The sequence below is a fragment of the Aegilops tauschii genome, chromosome 3, assembly GCF_002575655.3.
Source record: "Aegilops tauschii subsp. strangulata cultivar AL8/78 chromosome 3, Aet v6.0, whole genome shotgun sequence".
NCBI classification, from domain to species: Eukaryota; Viridiplantae; Streptophyta; class Magnoliopsida; order Poales; family Poaceae; genus Aegilops; species Aegilops tauschii.
The window spans coordinates 596,006,934-596,029,961 of record NC_053037.3 but is presented as its reverse complement, the minus strand read 5'-3'; positions in this window follow the sequence as shown (position 1 = coordinate 596,029,961).

The following is a 23,028-nucleotide window of genomic DNA, read 5'->3' as shown; positions in this document are numbered from 1 at the left end:
CCCCGCTGCCACGGGAGGGTAGGACAAAAGATGTCATGCAAGTTCTTTTCCATAAGCACGTATGACTATATTCGGAATACATGCCTACATTACATTGATGAATTGGAGCTAGTTCTGTGTCACCCTATGTTATGATTGTTACATGATGAACCGCATCCGGCATAATTCTCCATCACCAATCCAATGCCTACGAGCTTTTCACATATTGTTCTTCGCTTATTTACTTTTCCGTCGCTACTCTTGCAATCACTACAAAACCCAAAAATATTACTTTTGCTATCGTTACCGTTACTTCCATACTACTTTGCTACTAAATACTTTGCTGCAGATACTAAGTTATCCAGGTGTGGTTGAATTGACAACTCAACTGCTAATACTTGAGAATATTCTTTGGCTCCCCTTGTGTCGAATCAATAAATTTGGGTTGAATACTCTACCCTCGAAAACTGTTGCGATCCCCTATACTCGTGGGTTATCACCCGTCCAAGAGTAGGAGTAGGAGAGAGGGAAGGAGGAGAGAGGGGGAAGGAAAGGGGGGCGCCGCCCCCCTCCTTGTCCAATTCGGACTAGAGGGGGAGGGGGGGCGCGGCCAGCCCTGGCCGCCCCTCCTCTTCTCCACTAAGGCCCAATAGGCCCATTACACTCCCCGGGGGGTTCCGGTAACCTCCCGGTACTCCGGTATTTGTCCGAACATGCCCGGAACCCTTCCGAAGTCCAAACATAGTCATCCAATATATCGATCTTTATGTCTCGACCATTTCGAGACTCCTCGTCATGTCCGCGATCATATCCGGGACTCCAAACTACCTTCGGTACATCAAAACACATAAACTCATATTACCGATCGTCACCGAACGTTAAGCGTGCGGACCCTACGGGTTCGAGAACTATGTAGACATGACCGAGACTTGTTTCTGGTCAATAACCAATAGCGGAACCTCGATGCTCATATTGGCTCCTACATATTCTATGAAGATCTTTATCGGTCAAACCGCATAACAACATACGTTGTTCCCTTTGTCATCGGTATGTTACTTGCCCGAGATTCGATTGTCGGTATCTCAATACCTAGTTCAATCTCGTTACCGGCAAGTCTCTTTACTCGTTCCGTAATACATCATCCCGCAACTAACGGATTAGTTGCATTGCTTGCAAGGCTTATAGTGATGTGCATTACCGAGAGGGCCCAGAGATACCTCTCGGACAATCAGAGTGACAAATCCTAATCTTGATCTATGCCAACTCAACAATTACCATCAGAGACACCTATAGAGCACCTTTATAATCACCCAGTTACGTTGTGACGTTTGGTAGCACACAAAGTGTTCCTCCGGTATTCGGGAGTTGCATAATCTCATAGTCATAGGAACATGTATAAGTCATGAAGAAAGCAATATCAATATACTAAACGATCGAATGCTAAGCTAACGAAATGGGTCAAGTCAATCACATCATTCTCTAATGATGTGATCCCGTTAATCAAATGACAACTCATTTCTATGGCTAGGAAACTTAACCATCTTTGATTCAACGAGCTAGTCAAGTAGAGGCATACTAGTGACACTTTGTTTGTCTATGTATTCACACATGTACTAAGTTTTCGGTTAATACAATTATAGCATGAATAATAAACATTTATCATGACATCAGAAAATATAAGTAACAACTTTATTATTGCCTCTAGGGCATATTTCCTTCAATATGGGCATCCAGGTTCCGCTGTTGGTTATTGATCAGAGATGTGTCTCGATCATGTATACATAGTTCTCGAACCCGTAGGGTCCGCATGCTTAATGTTCGATGACAATTTGTATTATGAGTTATGTGTTTGGTGACCGAAGATTGTTCGGAGTCCCGGATGAGATCACGGACATGACGAGGAGTCTCGAAATGGTCGAAAGGAAAAGATTGATATATTGGACGATAGTATTCGGACACCGGAATGGTTTCGAAGTGTTTCGGGTATTTTTTGGAGTACCGGGAGGTTACCGGAACCCCCGAGGAAAGTATTGGGCCTCATGGGTGATACGTCTCTGTCGTATCTATAATTTTTGATTGTTCCATGCCAATATTCAACAACTTTCATATACTTTTGGCAACTTTTTATACTATTTTTGGGACTAACATATTGATCCAATGCCCAGTGCCAGTTCTTGTTTGTTGCATGTTGTTTCAAAAGTCATATCCGGATAGAGATCGCGTCCAAAAGTCAGCCCAATCGGAGTTACGGATCTCCGGGAATTTAAGAAACGGTGAAAGGGCAGAATCAGGGAACGCAGAAACAGAGAGAGACAGAGAGACAGATCCAATCTCGGAGGGGCTCTCGCCCCTCCCACGCCATGGAGACCAAGGACCAGAGGGAGAACCCTTCTCCCACCTAGGGAGAAGGCCAAGGAAGAAGAAGAAGGAGGGGGGCTCTCGCCCCCTCGCTTCCGGTGGCACCGAAGTGCCGCCGGGGCCATCATCGTCACTGCAATCTACACCAACAACTTCACCGCCGTCGTCACCAACTCTTCTGCCCTCTATGCAGCGGTGTAACCCCTCTTTTACCCGCTGTAATCTCTACCTAAACATGGTGCTCAACGCTATATATTATTTCCCAATGATGTATGGCTGTCCTATGATGTTTGAGTAGATCTGTTTTGTCCTATGGGTTAATTGATGATCGTGATTGGTTTGAGTTGCATGTTTTATTATTGGTGCTGTCCTATGGTGCTCTCCGTGTCGCGCAAGCGTGAGGGATCCCCGCTGTAGGGTTTGCAATATGTTCATGATTTGCTTATGGTGGGTGGCGTGAGTGACAGAAGCACTGACCCGAGTAAGTAGGTTGTTTGCGTATGGGAATAAAGAGGACTTGATACTTTAATGCTATCGTTGGGTTTTACCTTAATGATCTTTAGTAGTTGCGGATGCTTGCTAGAGTTCCAATCATAAGTGCATATGATCCAAGAAGAGAAAGTATGTTAGCTTATGCCTCTCCCTCAAATAAAATTGCAATAGTGATTGCCGGTCTAGTTATCGATTGCCTAGGGACAAATAACTTTCTCGTGACAAAAAGCTCTCTACTAAAACTAATTTAGTTGTGTCTTTATCTAAACAGCCCCTACTTTTTATTTACGCGCTCTTTATTATCTTGCAAACCAATCCAACAACACTTCTAGTTTCATACTTGTTCTAGGTAAAGCGAACGTCAAGCGTGCGTAGAGTTGTATCGGTGGTCGATAGAACTTCAGGGAATATTTGTTCTACCTTTAGCTCCTCGTTGGGTTCGACACTCTTACTTATCGAAAGAGGCTACAATTGATCCCCAATACTTGTGGGTTATTAATGACCCACAAGTATAGGGGATCTATCGTTGTCCTTTCGATAAGTAAGAGTGTCGAACCCAACGAGGAGCAGAAGGAAATGATAAGCGGTTTTCAGCAAGGTATTCTCTGCAAGCACTTAAATTATAGGTAACAAATAGTTTTGTGATAAGATAATTTGTAACGAGCAACATGGGAATAAAGGAAAAGCCTGGACAATTTCTTATATGGAGAAAAACGGTCCCGAGGACACATGGGAATTATCGTCAAGCTAGTTTTCATCACGTTCATATGATTCACGTTCGGTACTTGGATAATTTGATATGTGGGTGGACCGGTGCTTGGGTGTTGTCCTTACTTGGACAAGCATCCCACTTATGATTAACCCCTTTTGCAAGCATCCGCAACTACAAAAGAAGTATTAAGGTAAACCTAACCATAGCATGAAACATATGGATCCAAATCAGCCCCTTACGAAGCAACGCATAAACTAGGGTTTAAGCTTCTGTCACTCTAGCAACCCATCATCTACTTATTACTTCCCAATGCCTTCCTCTAGGCCCAAATAATGGTGAAGTGTCATGTAGTCGACGTTCACATAACACCACTAGAGGAGAGACAACATACATCTCATCAAAATATCGAATGAATACCAAATTCACATGACTACTAATAGCAAGACTTCTCCCATGTCCTCAGGAACAAACGTAACTACTCAGAAAGCATATTCATGTTCATAATCAGAGGAGTATTAATATGCATATAGGATCTGAACGTATGATCTTCCACAAAATAAACCAACTAGCATCAACTACAAGGAGTAATCAACACTACTAGCAACCTACAGGTACCAATCCCAGACTTGGAGACAAGAATTGGATACAAGAGATGAACTAGGGTTTGAGAGGAGATAGTGCTGGTGAAGATGTTGATGGAGATTGCCCTCTCCCGATGAGAGGAGCGTTGGTGATGACGATGGCGATGATTTCCCCCTCCCGGAGGGCAGTGTCCTCGGCAGAACAGCTCTGCCGGAGCCCTAGATTGGTTCCGCCAAGGTTCCGCCTCGTGGCGGCGGAGTCTCGTCCCGAAAGCTTGCTTCTGATTTTTCTTCGGACGAAAGACTTCATATAGCATAAGGTGGGCACCGGAGGGCCAACAGGGGGCCCACGAGGCAGGGGGGTGCGCCCCCCACCCTCGTGGCCAGGGTGTGGGCCCCCTCTGGTATTTCTTCCGCTCAGTATTTTTTATTATTTCCAAAAATAACTTTCGTGGAGTTTCAGGACTTTTGGAGTTGTGCAGAATAGGTCTCTAATATTTGCTCCTTTTCCAGCCCAGTATTCCAGCTGCCGGCATTCTCCCTCCTTATGTAAACCTTGTAAAATAAGAGAGAATAGGTATAAGTATTATGCCGTAATGTGTAATAACAGCCCATAATGCAATAAATATTGATATAAAAGAATGATGCAAAATGGACGTATCAACTCCCCCGGGCTTAGACCTCGCTTGTCCTCAAGCGGAAGCCGATAACGATAAATATATCCACATGTTTAGAGGTAGATGTGTCGATAAAATAAAATACGGACATGAGGGCATCATGGTTAATCTTATAACAGCAACATATATGGATATTGACATATGGTTTCTTATGCTCAAGTAATAATCTATTCACAATGCAAAGTATGAATCAGAAACTTTATTGAGAACTAACAAACTATAATCTCAGTCATTGAAGCAATTGCAATTTATCATAACATCAGAAAGAATCTATGTCAGAGCTTTTTAGCAAGTCCACATACTCAACTATCATTTAGTCTTTCACAATTGCTAACACTCACGCAATACTTGTGGTTACGGAGTTTTAATCGGACACAGAGAAAGATAGGGGCTTATAGTTTCACCTCCCAACCTCTTACCTCAAGGGTAATGTCAACAATAATAGTTCATGCTAACCCACATCCAATTATATATATATATATATATATATATATATATATATATATATATATATCAGGATCTTTCCAACATCCTGTGCTTGCCAAAGGATAAAACGTAAAAAGGAAAGGTGAAGATCACCATGACTCTTGCATAAGGTAGAAGGTAATAATAAAAGATAGGCCCTTCGCAGAGGGAAGCAGAAGTTGCCATGCGCTTTCAGGGTTGGATGCACAAAATCTTAATGCGAAAGAACGTCACTTTATATTGCCACTTGTGATATAGACCTTTATTATGCAGTCCGTCGCTTTTATTTCTTCCACATCACAAGATCGTATAAAGCTTATTTCCTCCACACCAATCAATCATACATATTTAGAGAGCAATTTTTATTGCTTGCACCAATGACAACTTACTTGAAGGATCTTACTCAATCCATAGGTATATATGGTGGACTCTCATGGCAAAACTGGGTTTAAAGGTATTTGGAAGCACAAGTAGTATCTCTACTTGGTGCAAAGAATTTGGCTAGCATGAGGGGGAAAGGCAAGCTCAACATGTTGGATGATCCATGACAATATACTTTATGTCAGATATAAGAAAACATAACCCATTACGTTGTCTTCCTTGTCCAACATCAACTCTTTAGCATGTCATATTTTAATGAGTGCTCCCAATCATAAAAGATGTCCAAGATAGTATTTATATGTGAAACCTCTCTTTCTTTATTACTTCCTATTAATTGCAACAATGACCAAAGCTATGTTTGTCAACTCTCAACAACTTTTAATCATCATACTCTTTCTATGTGAAGTCATTACTCTCGATAAGATCAATATGATCTCTTTGTTTCTTTTTATTCTTTTCTCTTTTTCTTTTATTCCCTCAAGATCATGGCAAAATAATCAAGCCCTTGACTCAACACTAATCTTTATTATATAGCTCACGGACTCGATTACATAAAGGGATCATAAAGCAAAACTCAAAACTAGATCATACCAAAAACTTTATTCTACTAGATCGAGATATTACTAAAAGGATCGAACTAAGAAAAACGGTAAAGATAGATATGTGGTGGTGATACGATACCGGGGCACCTCCCCCAAGCTTGGCAGTTGCCAAGGGGAGTGCCCATACCCATGTGATTATATCTCCTTCTTCGGAGGTGATGGTGTGATATTCTTGGCGATGATGCCCCTCAGGATACGATTCTCCTCCTCAAGCTTATTGACTTGCTGTTTGAGGTCCATTATTTCCTTACGAAGCTTTCCTGTAACGGCTAAGGCTTCTTGCACCCAAGGGTGTTGCATAGCTGCGGGAGAACAAGTGACACTCTTCTTCATATTTTCATAAGAAAGAAATCTAACATTGGAAGGGATAAACGAGTTTGGAATAGTTGATCTCTGTAGTTCCCCCATCGTGAATCCAGCTCGGAAGCGAGAAGTGACTTCCTAATCCTCCTCCATGGCATCTATCCTCTTCAAATCAGCCTCCATCTCTTCCTCCGTTGCTGGCCCAAAATGGCCAACATCGCTGTTTGTCCTCGATCTTGATGCCAGGTGAGACACCCGGCTCTCCCTGACTGACTCTTGAGAAGACATCTTACTCTAATCTGTAGCAGCAACAGCTCGAAACAAGAACAGAGGACAATTGCGTGATATAGGAGTCAAAACCTTCGGGAGATTCTATAATGAATTTTTACCGAGCAAAATACGTATCGTGCAAGAAAACGGAGTCCGGAGAGCACACGAGGTGCCTAGGAGGCAGGGGGCCGCGCCCTCCACCCTCGTGGAGGCCTCGTGTCCTTCCCGGACTGCTTCTTATTTTTCTATTTTTCTAAATATTCCAAAACGGAGAAAAATTGCCATTAGAACTATTTTGGAGTCGGTTTACTTACCGTACCACATACCTATTCCTTTTCGGAGTCTGAAACGTTCCGGAAAGTGTCCCTTATGTACTCCTCCGGGGTTACGGTTTCAATAACATTGGTTTCAACATTTATAGGATTACCTGAGATATAATGTTTGATTCTTTGACCGTTCACCACCTTCGGATTTGTGCCTTCGAAGTTGTTGATTTTTATGGCACCGGAATGATAGACCTCCTCGATAACGTAAGGACCTTCCCATTTAGACATAAGTTTTCCTGCAAAAAATCTTAAACGAGAGTTGTATAGCAAAACATAATCACCTACATTAAACTCACGCTTTTGTTTCCTTTTGTCATGCCATCTTTTAACTTTTTCTTTAAACAGTTTGGCATTCTCATAAGTGTGGGTTCTCCATTCATCAAGTGAGCTAATGTCAAATAGTCTCTTCTCACCAGCAAGTTTGAAATCATAATTGAGATCTTTAATGGCCCAATATGCCTTATGTTCTAGTTCGAGAGGTAAGTGACATGCTTTCCCATAAACCATTTTATACGGAGACATACCCATAGGATTTTTATATGCAGTTCTATAGGCCCATAATGCATCATCAAGTTTTTTGGGCCAATTCTTTCTAGATCTATTAACAGTATTTTGCAAAATTAATTGATCTCTCTATTACTCAATTCTACTTGACCACTAGACTGTGGGTGATAAGGAGATGCAATTCTATGATTAACATCATATTTAGCAAGCATTTTACGAAAGGCACCATGAATAAAATGTGAACCACCATCAGTCATTAAATATCTAGGGACTCCAAACCTCGGAAAAATAACTTCTTTAAGCATCTTAATAGAGGTGTTATGATCAGCACTACTAGTTGGAATAGCTTCTACCCACTTAGTAACGTAATCAACAACAACTAAAATATGTGTGTATCCATTAGAGGCAGGAAAAGGTCCCATATAATCAAAGCCCCAAACATCAAATGGTTCGATAACAAGTGAATAATTCATAGGCATTTCTTGACGTCTACTAATATTACCAATTCTTTGACACTCATCACAAGATAAGACAAACTTACGGGCATCCTTGAAGAGAGTAGGCCAATAAAAACCGGATTGCAATGCCTTATGTGCAGTTCTATCTCCAGCGTGGTGTCCTCCATAAGCTTCGGAGTGACACTTGCGTAGGATCTGTTCCTATTCATGCTCAGGTACACAATGTCTAATAACACCATCTACTCCTTTATAAAGATGTGGGTCATCCCAAAAGTAATGCCTCAAATCATAGAAGAACTTTTTCTTTTGCTGGTATGTGAAACTAGGTGGTATAAATTTAGCAACAATGAAATTAGCATAATCAGCATACCATGGAGCAGTATGAGAAGCATTTATGGCATTTAATTGTTCATCAGGAAAGCTATCATCAATAGGTAGTGGGTCATCAAGAACATTTTCTAACCTAGACAAGTTGTCTGCAATGGTGTTCTCAGCTCCCTTTCTATCAATAATATGCAAATCAAATTCTTGTAGCAAGAGAACCCATATAATAAGTCTAGGTTTAGCATCTTTCTTTTCCATAAGATATTTAATAGCAGCATGATCAGTGTGAATAGTTACTTTAGAATCAACAATGTAAGGTCTGAACTTATCACAGGTAAATACAACTGCTAAGAATTCTTTTTCAGTAGTAGCATAATTTCTCTGGGCATTGTCTAGAGTTTTACTAGCATATTGAATAACATTTAATTTCTTATCAACTCTTTGCCCTAGAACAGCACCTACAACATAATCACTAGCATCACACATAATTTCAAAAGGTAAATTCCAATCAGGTGGCTGAACGATAGGTGCAGAAATCAATGCTTTCTTAAGTATTTCAAATGCTTCTACACAATCATCATCAAAGACAAATGGTACATCTTTTTGCAATAGATTAGTCAGAGGCCGAGAAATTTTTGAGAAGTCCTTTATGAACCTCCTATAAAATCCGGCATGACCAAGGAAGCTTCTTATACCTTTGATGTCCTTGGGACATGGCATCTTTTCAATAGCATCAACTTTAGCTTTATCAACTTCAATACCTCTTTCAGAAATTTTATGCCCCAAGACAATGCCTTCATTAACCATAAAGTGGCACTTTTCCGAGTTCAAGACAAGATTAGTTTCTTCACATCTCTGCAAAACTCGATCAAGGTTGCTCAAGCAATCATCAAAAGAGGATCCGTAGACGGAGAAGTCGTCCATGAATACCTCGCAAATCTTTTCACAAAAGTCAGAGAATATAGCCATCATGCATCTTTGAAAGGTAGCAGGTGCATTACATAAACCAAAAGGCATACGTCTATAAGCAAAAGTACCGAAAGGGCAAGTAAAAGTGATCTTAGCTTGATCATCCGCTGACACAGGTATTTGAGAGAAGCCAGAATAACCATCTAGAAAGCAAAAGTGTGTATGTTTGGATAATCTTTCTAGCATTTGATCAATAAAAGGTAAGGGGTAAAGATCCTTTTTAGTAGCTTTATTTAATTTGCGGAAATCAATTACCATCCTATAACCTGTAATAATTCGTTGCGGAATCAACTCATCTTTATCATTAGGAACGACAGTAATACCTCCCTTCTTAGGGACACAATGGACAGGACTTACCCACTGACTATCAGCAACGGGATAAATTATACCTGCCTCAAGGAGCTTTAGTATTTACTTTCTTACCACTTCTGTCATTTTAGGATTCAGCCGTCGTTGGATCAATAACTGGTTTGGCATCTTTCTCCAAATTTATTTTGTGTTGACATAGAGTGGGACTAATGCCCTTAAGATCATCAAGAGTATATCCAATAGCAGCACGGTGCTTCTTCAGAGTTTTCAATAATTTTTCTTCCTCCTTCTCTGAAAGGTTAGCACTAATAATAACAGGATATATCTTCTTTTCATCAAGATAAGCATATTTAAGAGTATATGGCAATGGTTTAAGCTCAAACACGGGATCACCCTTGGGTGGAGGAGGATCCCCTAGGATTTCAACAGGCAAGTTGTGTTTCAGAATAGGTCCCTGTTTAAAGAACACTTCATCTATTTCCCTTCTTTCATTCATAAACATATCATTTTCATGGTCTAGCAAATATTGTTTTAAAGGATCACTAGGAGGTACGGCAATAGAAGCAAGACCAATAATTTCATCTTTACTAGGCACTTCCTCTTCACGGTGTTGTCTATGAAATTTAGAAAAGTTAAACTCATGAGACATATCACCTAGGCCAATAGTAACAACATCCTTTTCGCAGTCTATCCTAGCATTAACAGTGTTTAAGAAGGGTCTACCAAATATAATGGGACAAATGCTATCTTGTGGGGAACCAAGAACAAGAAAATCAGCAGGATATTTAGTTTTCCCACACCAGACTTCAACATCTCTAACAATTCCAATTGGTGATATAGTATCCCTATTGGCAAGCTTAATTGTGACATCAATATCTTCTAACTCAGCAGGTGCAATATCATGCATAATTTCTTTGTATAAGTCAATAGGTATTGCACTAGCACTAGCACCCATATCACATAAGCCATGATAACAATGATCTCCTATTTTAACAGAAATAACAGGCATGCCTACCACAGTTCTATGTTTATCTTTAGCACACGGTTTAGCAATTCTAGCAGTTTCATCGCAGAAATAAATAACATGCCCATCAATATTATCAGCCAAGAGATCTTTAACCATAGCAATATTAGGTTCAAATTTAACTTGCTCAGGAGGTGTATAGGTTCTAATATTACTTTTACGAACCACAGTTGAAGTTTTAGCATGATCTTTTATCCTAACAGGAAAAGGTGGTTTCTCAACATAAGCAGTAGGAACAATAGGATCATTATAAGTAATAGTCTTTTCTTCAACTTTAATAGGTGCAACTACTTTTACTTCTATGGGAGGATGATATTTAAACCACTTCTCCTTAGGGAGATCAACATGAGTAGCAAAAGATTCACAGAAAGAAGCTACTATCTCAGAGTCAAGTCCATATTTAGTGCTAAATTTACAGAAAACATCGGTATCCATAAAAGATTTAACACAATCAAACTTAGGTGTCATACCTGACTCCTTACCTTCGTCGAGATCCCAATCTTCAGAGTTGCGTTTAATTATTTCCAACAAATCCCATTTGAATTCAATAGTCTTCATCATAAAAGAGCTAGCACAAGAAGTATCGAGCATGGTGCGATTGTTATCAGAAAGCCGAGCATAAAAATTTTGAATAATCATTTCTCTTGAGAGCTCATGATTGGGGCATGAATATAACAATGATTTAAGCCTCCCCCAAGCTTGAGCGATGCTTTCTCCTTCGCGAGGCCAAAAATTATATATGTAATTGCGATCACGATGAACAAGATGCATAGGATAAAACTTCTGATGAAATTCCAATTTCAATCGTTTGTAGTTCCATGATCCCATATCATCACATAGCCTATACCATGTCAATGCATCTCCCTTCAAAGATAAAGGGAAGACCTTCTTCTTAATAACATCATCGGGCACACCTGCAAGCTTAAATAATCCACCAACTTTATCCACATATATTAGGTGCTCATCAGGATGTAATGTTCCATCTCCTGCAAAAGGATTAGCTAGCAGTTTTTCTATCATACCCGAAGGAATTTCAAAGTATACATTTTCACTCTCAGTAGGTTAGGTAGGTTCAGTAGGTTGAGGAGCAACTCTTTGCTCTACTGGTCGGGGTGAAGATCGCCGAACAAGCCCCTTAGAGGATTACTTTCCATAGTAACAAGTGATAGTAAATTTCAGCACACTATATAAACTTTTCCATACCAAATTCCACCTACCAAAGGCGCTTCACTCCCCGGCAACGGCGCCAGAAAAGAGTCTTGATGACCCACAAGTACAGGGGATCTATCGTAGTCCTTTCGATAAGTAAGAGTGTCAAACCCAACGAGGAGCAGAAGGAAATGATAAGTGGTTTTTAGCAAGGTATTCTCTGCAAGCACTGAAATTATAGGTAACAGATAGTTTTGTGATAAGATAATTTGTAACGAGCAACAAGTAACAAAAGTAAATAAAGTGCAGCAAGTTAGCCCAATCCTTTTTGTAGCAATGGACAAGCCTGGAAAATTTCTTATATGGAGAAAAGCGCTCCCGAGGACACATGGAAATTATCGTCAAGCTAGTTTTCATCGCGTTCATATGATTCGCGTTCGGTACTTCGATAATTTGATATGTGGGTGGACCAGTGCTTGGGTGCTGTCCTTACTTCGACAAGCATCCCACTAATGATTAACCCCTATTGCAAGCATCCGCAACTACAAAAGAAGTATTAAGGTAAAACTAACCATAGCATGAAACATATGGATCCAAATCAGCCCCTTACGAAGCAACGCATAAACTAGGGTTTAAGCTTCTGTCACTCTAGCAACCCATCATCTACTTATTACTTCCCAATGCCTTCCTCTAGGCCCAAATAATGGTGAAGTGTCATGTAGTCAACGTTCACATAACACCACTAGAGGAGAGACAACATACATCTCATCAAAATATCGAACAAATACCAAATTCACATGACTACTAATAGCAAGACTTCTCGCATGTCCCCAGGAACAAACGTAACTACTCACAAAGCATATTCATGTTCATAATCAGAGGAGTATTAATATGCATATAGGATCTGAACATAGGATCTTCCACCAAATAAACCAACTAGCATCAACTACAAGGAGTAATCAACACTACTAGCAACCTACAGGTACCAATCCCAGACTTGGAGCCAAGAATTGGATACAAGAGATGAACTAGGGTTTGAGAGGAGATGGTGCTGGTGAAGATGTTGATGGAGATTGCCCTCTCCCGATGAGAGGAGCGTTGGTGATGACGATGGCAATGATTTCCCTCTCCCGGAGGGAAGTGTCCCCGGCAGAACAGCTCTGCCAGAGCCCTAGATTGGTTCCGCCAAGGTTCCGCCTCGTGGCAGCGGAGTCTCGTCCCGAAAGCTTGCTTCTGATTTTTCTTCGGACGAAAGACTTCATATAGCAGAAGATGGGCACCGGAGGGCCAACAGGGGGCCCATGAGGCAGGGGGCGCCCAGGGGGGTAGGGCGCGCCCCCCACCATCGTGTTGGGGAACGTAGCAATAATTCAAAAATTTCCTACGTGTCACCAAGATCAATCTAGGAGATGCTAGCAACGAGAGAGAGGGAGTGCATCTTCATACCCTTGAAGATCGCTAAGCGGAAGCGTTACAAGAACGCGGTTGATGGAGTCGTACTCGCGGCGATTCAAATCGCGGAAGATCCGATCTAGCGCCGAACGGACGGCGCCTCCGCGTTCAACACACGTACAGCCCGGGGAAGTCTCCTACTTCTTGATCCAGCAAGGGGAGAGGAGAAGTTGAGGGAGAACTCCAGCAGCACGACGGCCTGGTGGCGATGGAGCTCGTGGTTCTCCGGCAGAGCTTCGCTAAGATCTACGGAGGAGGAGGAAAAGTTGGAGGAGGAGAGGGCTGCGCCAGGCAAGGGGTGCGGCTGCCCTCTCTCTCCCTCACTATATATAGGGGGAAGGGGGTGGAGGAGGCACCCTAGGGTTCCCTAGGGGAGGGGCGGCGGCCACAGGGGAAACCCTAGATGGGTTTGGGCGCCCCCACCCCTAGGAAACTTGCCCCCCAAGCCGGGAGGGATGGCTGCCCTAGGGGAGGCGCCCCCACCTCTCCAAGTTACGTGAGAGGGGTTGGGAGGGGCGAACAGCCCCTTAGTGGGCTGGTGTGCCCCCTCCCCTTGGCCCATAAGGCCCCCCAACGCTTGCCGGGACCTCCAAAACACCTTACGGTCACGCTGGTCGTCACCTGGTACTCCCAGAACAATTCCGGACTCCAATACCCTTCGTCCAATATATCGATCTTCACCTCCGGACCATTCCAGAGTTCCTCGTCACGTCCGGGATCTCATCCGGGACTCCGAACAACCCTCGGTAACCACATACTATTTCCCATAACAACTCTAGCGTCACCGAACCTTAAGTGTGTAGACCCTACGTGTTCGGGAACCATGCAGACATGACCGAGACACCTCTCTGGCCAATAACCAATAGCGGGATCTGGATACCCATATTGGCTCCCACATGTTCCACGATGATCTCATCGGATGAACCACGATGTCGAGGATTCAGTCAATCCCATATACAATTCCCTTTGTCTATCGGTATGTTACTTCCCCGAGATTCGATCGTCGGTATCCCTATACCTTGTTCAATCTCGTTACCGGCAAGTATCTTTACTCATTCCGTAACGCATGATCCCGTGGCTAACTCCTTAGTCACATTGAGCTCATTATGACGATGCATTACCGAGTGGGCCCAGAGATACCTCTCCATCATACGGAGTGACAAATCCCAGTCTCGATTCGTGCCAACCCAACAGACACTTTCGGAGATACCTGTAGTGCACCTTTATAGCCACCCAGTTACGTTGTGACGTTTGGTACACCCAAAGCATTCCTACGGTAGAGTTGCACAATCTCATGGTCTAAGGAAATGATACTTGACATTAGAAAAGCTCTTAGCAAACGAACTACACGATCTTGTGCTATGCTTAGGATTGGGTCTTGTCCATCACATCATTCTCCTAATGATGTGATCCCGTTATCAATGACATCCAATGTCCATGGTCAGGAAACCATAACCATCTATTGATCAACGAGCTAGTCAACTAGAGGCTTACTAGGGACATGTTGTGGTCTATGTATTCACACATGTATTACGGTTTCCAGTTAATACAATTATAGCATGAACAATAGACAATTATCATGAACAAGGAAATACAATAATAACCATTTTATTATTGCCTCTAGGGCATATTTCCAACAGTCTCCCACTTGTACTAGAGTCAATAATCTAGTTCACATCACTATGTGATTGTAATGAATCCAACACCCATGGGGTTTGTTCATATCTTGCTTGTGAGAGAGGTTATTAGTCAACGGGTCTGAATTTTTCAGATCCGTGTGTGCTTTACAAATCTCTATGTCATCTTGTAGATGCGGCTACCATGCGCTACTTGGAGCTATTCCAAATAACTGCTCTACTATACAAATCTAGTTTACTACTCAGAGTCATCCGGATTAGTGTCAAAGTTTGCATCGACGTAACCCTTTACGACAAACTCTTTTACCACCTCCATAATCGAGAAAATTCCTTAGTCCACTAGTTACTAAGGATAAGTTCGACCGCTGTCATGTGATCCATTCCTGGATCACTCTTGTACCCCTTGACTGACTCATGGCAAGGCACACTTCTGGTGCGGTACACATCATAGCATACTGTAGAGCCTACGTCTAAAGCATAGGGGACGACCTTCGTCCTTTCTCTCTCTTCAGTCGTGGCCAGGTCTTGAGTCTTACTCAATACTCACACCTTGTAACACTGCCAAGAACGCCTTCTTTGCTGATCTATTTTGAACTCCTTCAAAATCTTGTCATGGTATGTATTCATTTGAAAGTACTATTAAGCGTTTTTGATCTATCCTTATAGATCTTGATGCTCAATGTTCAAGTAGCTTAATCCAGGTTTTCCATTGAAAAACACTTTTCAAATAACCCTATATGCTTTCCAGAAATTCTACATCATTTCTGATCAACAATATGTTAACAACATATACTCATCAAAAATTCTATAGTGCTCCCACTCACTTCTTTGGAAATACAAGTTTCTCATAAACTTTGTAAAAACCCAAAATCTTTGATCATCTCATCAAAGCGTACATTCCATCTCCGAGATGCTTACTCCAGTCCTTAGAAGGATTGCTGGAGCTTTGCATACTTGTTAGCATATTTCAGGATTGACAAAACCTTCTGGTTGTATCACATACAACCTTTCCTCAAGAAAATCGTCGAGGAAACAATGTTTTGACATCCTATCTGAAAGATTTCATAAATAATGCAGTAACTGCTAATATAATTCCAACAGACTCTTAGCATCGCTACGAGTGAGAAAGTCTCATCGCAGTCAACTCCTTGAACTTGTCGGAAAACATCTTAACGACAAGTCGAGCTTTCTTAATGGTGACACTTACCATCATTGTCCGTCTTCCTTTTAAAATCCATTTGCAACCAACAGCCTTACGACCATCAAGTAGTTCTTCCAAAGTCTACACTTTGTTTTTATACATGGATCCTCTCTCGGATTTTATGGCCTCGAGCCATTCGTCGGAATCCGGGCCCACCATCGCTTCTCCATAGCTCGTAGGTTCATTGTTGTCTAGCAACATGACTTCCAAGACAGGATTACGTACCACTCTGAAGTAGTACGCATCCTTGTCGACCTACGAGGTTTGGTAGTGACTTGATCCGAAGTTTCATGATCACTATCATAAGCTTCCACTTCAATTGGTGTAGGTGCCACAGGAACAACTTCCTGTGCCCTGCTACACACTAGTTGAAGTGATGATTCAATAACCTCATCAAGTCTCCACCATCCTCCCACTCAATTCTTTCAAGAGAAACTTTTCCTCGAGAAAGGACCCGTTTCTAGAAACAATCACTTTTGCTTCCGGATCTGAAATAGGAGGTATACCCAACTGTCTTGGGTATGAAGATGCATTTATCCGCTTTGGGTTCGAGCTTATCAGCCTGAAACTTTTTCGCATAAGCGTCGCAGCCCCAAACTTTTAAGAAACGATAGCTTAGGTTTCTCTAAACCATAGTTCATACGGCGTCGTCTCAACGGAGTTGCATGGTGCCCTATTTAAAGTGAATGCGGTTGTCTCTAATGCCTAGCCCATAAACGATAGTGGTAATTCGATAAGAGACATCATGGTATGCACCATATCCAATAGGGTGCAGTTATGATGTTCGGACACACCATCACACTATAGTGTTCCAGGCGGTATTAGTTGTGAAACAATTTCCACAATGTCTTAATTGTGTGCCAAACTCGTAACTCAGATATTCATCTCTATGATCATATCATAGACATTTTATCCTCTTGTCACGACGATCTTCAACTTCACTCTGAAATTACTGAACCTTTCAATAATTCAGACTTGCGTTTCGTCAAGTAAATATACTCAGCATCTACTCAAATCATCTGTGAAGTAAAAACATAACGATATCCACTGAGTGCCTCAGCACTCATTGGACTACACACATCAAAATGTATTACTTCCAACAAGTTGCTTTCTTGTTCCATCTTACTGAAAACGAGGCCTTTCAGTCATCTTGCCCATGTGGTATGATTTGCATGTCCCAAGTGATTCAAAATCAAGTGAGTCCAAACGATCCATCTGTATGGAGTTTCTTCATGCATATATACCAATAGACATGGTTCGCATGTCTCAATCTTTAAAAAATGAGTGAGTCCAAAGATCCATCAACATGGAGCTTCTTCATGCGTTTTATACCAATATGACTCAAATGGCAGTGCCACAAGTATGTGGTACTATCATTACTATCTTATATCTTTTGGCATGAACATGTGTATCACTACGATCGAGATTCAATAAACCATTCATTTTAGGTGCAAGACCATTGAAGGTATTATTCAAATACATAGAGTAACCATTATTCTCCTTAAATGAATAATCGTATTGCGATAAACATAATCCAATCATGTCTATGCTCAATGCAAACACCAAATAACAATTATTTAGGTTTAATACCAATCCCGATGGTAGAGGGAGCGTACGATGTTTGATTACTTCAACCTTGGAAACACTTCCAACACATATCGTCATCTCACCTTTAGCTAGTCTCCGTTTATTCCGTAGCCTTTTATTTCGAGTTAACAACACTTAGCAACCGAACCGGTATCTAATAACCTGATGCTACTAGGAGTACTAGTAAAGTACACATTAATATAATGTATATCCAATATACTTCTGTCGACCTTGCCTGCCTTCTCATCTACCAAGTATCTAGGGTAGTTCTGCTTCGGTGACCGTTCCCCTCATTACAGAAGCACTTAGTCTCGGGTTTGGGTTCAACCTTGGGTTTCTTCACTAGAGCAGCAACTGATTTGCCGTTTCATGAAGTATCCCTTCTTTCCCTTGCCCTTCTTGAAACTAGTGGTTTTACTAACCATCAACAATTGATGCTCCTACTTGATTTCTACTTTCGCGGTGTCAAACATCGCGAGTTGCTCAAGGATCATCATGTCTATCCCTGATATGTTATAGTTCATCACGAAGCTTTAATAGCTTGGTGGCAGTGACTATGGAGAACCATCACTATCTCATCTGGAAGATTAACTCCCACTCGATTCAAGCGATTGTAGTACTCAGACAATCTGAGCACATGCTCAACGATTGAGCTTTTCTCCCTTAGTTTGCAGGCTTAAGAAACTTGTCGGAGGTCTCATACCTCTTGACGTGGGCACTAGTCTGAAATCCCAATTTCAGTCTTTGGAACATCTCATATGTTCTGCGACGTTTCAAAAACGTCTTTGGCGCCTCAATTCTAAACTGTTAGCATTACGCACTGAACTATCACGTAGTCATCAAAACGTGTATGTCAGATGTTTGCAACATCCACAGACGACGCTCGAGGTTCAGCACACCGAGCGGTGCATTAAGGACATAAGCCTTCTGCGCAACAATGAGGATAATCCTCAGTTTACGGACCCAGTCCGCATAATTTCTACTATCAACTTTCAACTAAATTTTCTCTAGGAACATATCTTAAACAGTAGAACCAAAGCGTAAGCTATGACATAATTTGCAAAGACCTTTTGACTATGTTCATGATAATTAAGTTCATCTGATTATTTAATGAACTCCCACTTAGATAGACATCCCTCTAGTCATCTAAGTGATACATGATCCGAATCGACTAGACCGTGTCCGATCATCACGTGAGACGGACTAGTCATCAACCGTGAACATCCCATGTTGATCGTATCTACTATACGACTCATGTTTGACCTTTCGGTCTCTTGTGTTCCGAGGCCATGTCTGTACATGCTAGGCTCGTCAAGTCAACCTAAGTGTTTCGCATGTGTAAATCTGGCTTACACCCGTTGTATGCGAACGTTAGAATCTATCACACCCGATCATCACGTGGTGCTTCGAAACAACGAACCTTCGCAACGGTGCACAGTTAGGGGGAACACATCTCTTGAAATTTTAGTGAGGGATCATCTTATTTATGCTACCATCGTTCTAAGCAAATAAGATGTAAACATGACAAACATCACATGCAAATCATAAAGTGACATGATATGGCCAATATCATCTTGCGCCTTTGATCTCCATCTTCGAGGCGCGGCATGATCACCTTCGTCACCGGCATGACACCATGATCTCCATCATCATAATCTCCATCATCGTGTCTTCATGAAGTTGTCTCGCCAACTATTACTTCTACTACTATGGCTAACGGTTAGCAATAAAGTAAAGTAATTACATGGCGTTTTTCATTGACACACAGATCATACAATAAATTAAGACAACTCCTATGGCTCCTGCCGGTTGTCATACTCATCGACATGCAAGTCGTGATTCCTATTACAAGAACATGATCAATCTCATACATCACATATATATAATTCATCACATCCTTTTGGCCATATCACATCACATAGCATACCCTACAAAAACAAGATAGACGTCCTCTAATTGTTGTTGCATGTTTTACGTGGCTGCTATGGGTTTCTAGCAAGAACGTTTCTTACCTACGCAAAAGCCACAACGGTGATATGCCAATTTGTATTTACCCTTCATAAGGACCCTCTTCATCGAATCCGATCCGACTAAAGTGGGAGAGACAGACACCCACTAGCCACCTTATGCATCAAGGCATGTCAGTCGGTGGAACCTGTCTCACGTAAGAGTACGTGTAAGGTCGGTCCGGGCCGCTTCATCCCACAATGCCGCCGAATCAAGATAAGACTAGTAATGGTAAGCAAATTGAACAAATCATCGCCCACAACTACTTTGTGTTCTACTCGTGCATAGAATCTACGCATAGACCTAGCTCATGATGCCACTGTTGGGGAACGTAGCAATAATTCAAAATTTTCCTACGTGTCACCAAGATCAATCTAGGAGATGCTAGCAACGAGAGAGAGGGAGTGCATCTTCATACCCTTGAAGATCGCTAAGCGGAAGCGTTACAAGAACGCGGTTGATGGAGTCGTACTCGCGGCGATTCAAATCGCGGAAGATCCGATCTAGCGCCGAACGGACGGCGCCTCCGCGTTCAACACACGTACAGCCCGGGGAAGTCTCCTCCTTCTTGATACAGCAAGGGGAGAGGAGAAGTTGAGGGAGAACTCCAGCAGCACGACGGCGTGGTGGCGATGGAGCTCGTGGTTCTCCGGCAGAGCTTCGCTAAGCACTACGGAGGAGGAGGAGGAGAGGGCTGCGCCAGGCAAGGGGTGGAGGAGGCGCCCTAGGGTTCCCTAGGGGAGGGGCTGCGGCCACAGGGGAAACCCTAGATGGGTTTGGGCGCCCCCAGCCCTAGGAAACTTGCCCCCCAAGCCGGAAGGGATGGCTGCCCTAGGGGAGGCGCCCCCACCTCTCCAAGTTACGTGAGAGGGGTTGGGAGGGGCGCACAGCCCCTTAGTGGGCTGGTGTGCCCCCTCCCCTTGGCCCATAAGGCCCCCCAACGCTTGTCGGGACCTCCGAAACACCTTTCGGTCACGCTGGTCGTCACCCGGTACTCCCAGAACAATTCCGGACTCCAATACCCTTCGTCCAATATATCGATCTTCACCTCTGGACCATTCCGGAGTTCCTCATCATGTCCGGGATCTCATCCGGGACTTCGAACAACCTTCGGTAACCACATACTATTTCCCATAACAACTCTAGCGTCACCGAACCTTAAGTGTGTAGACCCTACGGGTTCGGGAACCATGCAGACATGACCGAGACACCTCTCCGGCCAATAACCAATAGCGGGATCTGGATACCCATATTGGCTCCCACATGTTCCACGATGATCTCATCGGATGAACCACGATGTCAAGGATTCAGTCAATCCCATATACAATTCCCTTTGTCTATCGGTATGCTACTTCCCCGAGATTAGATCATCGGTATCCCTATACCTTGTTCAATCTCGTTACCGGCAAGTCTCTTTACTCGTTCCGTAACGCATGATCCCGTGGTTAACTCCTTAGTCACATTGAGCTCATTATGATGATGCATTACCGAGTGGGCCCAGAGATACCTCTCCGTCATACGGAGTGACAAATCCCAGTCTCGATTCGTACCAACCCAACAGACACTTTCGGAGATACCTGTAGTGCACCTTTATAGCCACCCAGTTACGTTGTGACGTTTGGTACACCCAAAGCATTCCTCAGATATCCGGGAGTTGCACAATCTCATGGTATAAGTAAATGATACTTGACATTAGAAAAGCTCTTAGCAAACGAACTACACGATCTTGTGCTATGCTTAGGATTGGGTCTTGTCCATCACATCATTCTCCTAATGATGTGATCCCGTTATCAATGACATCCAATGTCCATGGTCAGGAAACCATAACCATCTACTGATCAACGAGCTAGTCTACTAGAGGCTTACTAGGGACATGTTGTGGTCTATGTATTCACACATGTATTACGGTTTCCAGTTAATACAATTATAGCATGAACAATAGACAATTATCATGAACAAGGAAATACAATAATAACCATTTTATTATTGCCTCTAGGGCATATTTCCAACACCTCGTGGCCAGGCTGTGGGCCCCCTCTGGTATTTCTTCCGCTCAGTATTTTTTATTATTTCCAAAAATAACTTTCGTGGAGTTTCAGGACTTTTGGAGTTGTGCAGAATAGGTCTCTAATATTTGCTCCTTTCCCAGCCCAGAATTCCAGCTGCCGGCATTCTCCCTCCTTATGTAAACCTTGTAAAATAAGCGAGAATAGGCATAAGTATTATGACATAATGTGTAATAACAGCCCATAATGCAATAAATATTGATATAAAAGCATGATGCAAAATGGACGTATCAGTTATCAAGACCTTTTTCTGGCGCCGTTGCCGGGGAGCAATAGCGTGGGGTGAATATGCTCGTGTGTGCTTGTTTGCTTTATCACTAAGTAATTTTTATTTGCTGTTCTTAGTTGTTTTCTATCTTTAGTTATGGTTAGGAAACACAAAATACCAAAAAAAATTAGTTGTACCTACTGAACCAATGGTTGAAGAACCACTCAAAATCTATCACACTCCTGAAGCTTTTTACTTGGATCATCTTCGATCCCTTTGTGCTCGGGCTGAAACACCAACTTGCTTAGTTGAGGGCAAATCTTTAGATGAGCATGCTTGTTATGTGCGACACCGCATATCTGAAAAAGGGAAACTTTTACTGGATCAAATTCATCGTTTGCAGTGCTATGCTTGGAATTTATGTGAAATATATGATGTTAATTGTTGTTCTGAAAACCCTAAGAAACACCTTCCCTACCAATGTGAGTTTAGTGATAATGGAATCGTATCTTCATATACTAAGGGTGTTTATAATTACTATGAGGTTCAACAAATTGAAGAATTTATTGCTTTTAAGGGTGCTTATAAAATTGCTCCTTTGATTGAAAAGTATGATGCTACTCTTTACAAATCTGAAAATTTTGCCATACTTAAATATTGTTATGATAATTATGCTTCTAATGCCTATGTTAAACCATATATTGAGGACTCCTCCGCTGTCCAAGAAGAGACTAATATTTTGCAGGAGTCTATGGAAGAAGAAATTGATGAAACTGTGAGCTCATTGGATGAAAAAGATGATGAGGAGAGCGAAGAACAAAAGGAGGAAGATCGGATTAGCTACTCGTGCCCACCTTCTAATGAGAGTAACTCTCCAACTCATACATTATTTAATGTCCCTTCGTGCTTACCGAAGGATGATTGCTATGATGATTGTTATGATCCCGTTGATTCTCTTGAAATATCCCTTTTTGATGATGCTTGCTA